The 2867-nt window shown below is 40.3% G+C and overlaps 1 pseudogene; it reads left to right on the top strand.

Moving 5' to 3' along the window:
• The first annotated feature begins 244 nt into the window (after positions 1–244).
• Positions 245–570, top strand: LOC112836086 (small nuclear ribonucleoprotein Sm D2 pseudogene; annotated as a pseudogene).
• The last annotated feature ends 2297 nt before the right edge of the window (positions 571–2867 follow it).

Below are 2867 nucleotides of genomic sequence, written 5' to 3'. Positions count from 1 at the left end.
GATGTGCCAACATAGGTTCATCAATTGTAACAAATGTACCAGTCTGGTGGGGGATATTGATAACAGGGAGGATATGTATGTGCAGGGTCAGACAACATATGGGAGATCCCTGTACCTTTCCCCTTGGCTTTGCTGTGAATTTAAAACTGCTCTAAAAATACAGTGTTTAAAACAACACAGAGAAATGGCACTGACCTGGAGGTCAGCCATTACCATCATGTACCTCTTCAAGAAGTCCAAGAGTGAGATGACCCCAGAGGAGCTGCAGAAGCAGGAGAAGGAAGAATTTAACCCGGGTCCACTCTCTGTGCTCACACCATCAGTCAAGAACAACACCCAAGGGCTCATCAGCTGCCACAACAAGAAGAAGCTCTTGGGCCATATGAAGGCAGCTGACAGGCACTACGGCATGGTGCTGGAAAATGTGAAGGAGATGTGGACCAAGGCCCCCAAGACTGACAAGGGCAAGAAGTAGTCCAAGCCAGTCATCAAGGACCACATCTCCCAGATGTTCTTGTGTAGGGACTGGGTCATCTTGGTCCTGTCAACCCACTCATTGGTGGCAAGTAGGGGCCCTTCCCCACCATCAGAATTCCCTCCCACACCCTGCGGAGACCTGCCCTTTGTAATGGGAATAATAAAATCTTGTGTTTTTTCTAAAAAATAAAAAAACAATTTTTAAATTAAAAATGTAGTATTTACATAAGTAAACAATAAAATAGAAAAATGTAATTTTTAATAATTAATTTTCATCAATTAATATTCACTTTCTCCTCTATAATTCTGCTTTGGTGTAAATATTCTCCCTCTTGCTTTCTTCTTTTGTCAGTGTCTTAGTCTGTTTGGGCTGCTATAACAAAATACCATAGATGGGTGGCTGATAAACAGAAACCTATTTCTCTCAGTTCTGGAGGCTGGGAAGTCCAAGATTAAGGCATAGGCAGATTTAGTGTCTAGTAAAAGCCTGCTTTCTAGTTCTAGATGGCTGCTTTCTTATGGTGTCCTCATATGATGGAAGGGGTAAGGATGCCCTGTGGGGTCACTTTTAGAGGGGCATTCATCCCATTCATGAGGGCTCTACCCTCATGACCTAATCACCTCTGAAAGGGCTTACACTGGAGATTAGGTGTCAACATAGTAATTTTAACGAAACACAAACATTCAGTTTGTAGCATGTGTCCTGTTTTATTTGCCCCCTAAACCAATGTGTTTCAAAAGGCAATTTTACCTTATTGAACATTAGTTTAGCTTTGGTGAATCCAAGATACATTCATTGAGCATGTACTAAGTATATAACTAGCACTCCACTGGGCATCATCTGGGTTGTAAAGAGGCTAACAAATAGCACAGTCAAAGTTTTCTGTACATTTAATTTATATCTGGAATAGCTATCAGAATTTTACATGTAGTATATAAATTATCCCTCCCAACACCACCACCATGAGGTAAATATTATTATTATGCCTATCTTAGAGATAAGGCTCAGAAGGTTAAGTAATTTGCCTAAACTAACATAGTAAAAATGGAGCTGGATTCAACAGGCTCTTACAGTCTAAGTAGGGTCACATACACTATAAATATGAAATATTTCTTCAAAGACTATTTTAAAGACCTATGATGACTACAAATTCTATAGCAGTTCAGTGGCACAAGGTGAGCAAGAATGGGGTGATTAAGAGAGCTTTCATAAAGATGATAGGACTTAACTTAGGCCTGGAAGCATAAATAGATTTGGCAGGTTATAGGAAAGGATGAGAATTTTCTAGTACAGACATCATGAGCAAAGTGATGGAAGTGGGAATGATCAAAAAAGGTTTTGCTACTCATTCCTTTTGATGGCTGCATAATATTCCATTGTGTATATATACCACATCTTCTTGCCATTTGCAACGACGTGGATGGAACCGGAGGGTGTTATGCTGAGTGAAATAAGTCAATCAGAGAAAGACATGTATCATATGACCTCACTGATATGAGGAATTCTTAATCTCAGGAACAAACTGAGGGTTGCTGGAGTGGTTGGGGGTGGGAGGGATGGGGTGGCTGGGTGATGGACATTGGGGAAGGTATGTGCTACGGTGAGTGCTGTGAATTGTGTAAGACTGTTGAATCACAGATCTGTACTTCTGAAACAAATAACGCAACATATGTTAATAAAAAAGAAAAAGAAGAAGATAGCAGGAGAGGAAGAATGAAGGGGAGTAAGTCAGAGGGGGAGACGAACCAGGAGAGATGATGGACTCTGAAAAACAAACTGAGGTTTCTGAAGGGGAGGAGGGTGGGGGGATGGGTTAGCCTGGTGATGGGTATTGAGGAGGGCACGTTCTGCATGGAGCACTGGGTGTTATGAACAAACAATGAATCATGGAACAGTACACCAAAACAAATTATGTAATATATGGTGATTAACATAACAATAAAAAAATTAAAAAAAAAGTCTACACCAAAAAAAAAAAAAGGTTTTGCTACTGATATAGATCGGCCTGCAGAGGCAAGTTTCATATATTGTCAGAGAGTAGTCATTTGGTGGGTTTAATTGATTGGTATCCATTTCCTCTTCTACAGATAAGAACACAGCAATTTTTATCCAGGTGTCCACATTTCCTTGCTCAAATTATACATTGCGTGGTTTGATTTCACTATTTGAGCAAGATGCAAGGAAAGTGATTCAAACCTAAGTCAATATTGTCTATATTGCTTTATTAAATGATGGGCATCTGACTTCTTTTGGTCCTATCATAATTCTCTCAAACATAGTCATGCACACACATGTGTAAATAACGAGGTACAAGAGGCGTCACGGGACCATGAGTGGAGCATCCTGCCAAGAATGGAGCCAACATTGAAGAAGGAGAGCTGTGAAATGG

Source organism: Callorhinus ursinus, unplaced genomic scaffold (assembly GCF_003265705.2).
Source record: "Callorhinus ursinus isolate GAN/ISIS: 27379988/994484 unplaced genomic scaffold, GSC_fseal_2.0 scaffold4, whole genome shotgun sequence".
Taxonomy (NCBI): domain Eukaryota; kingdom Metazoa; phylum Chordata; class Mammalia; order Carnivora; family Otariidae; genus Callorhinus; species Callorhinus ursinus.
Note: the sequence above shows the minus strand (reverse complement) of the source record. Positions and strands in the feature narration are given on the sequence as shown.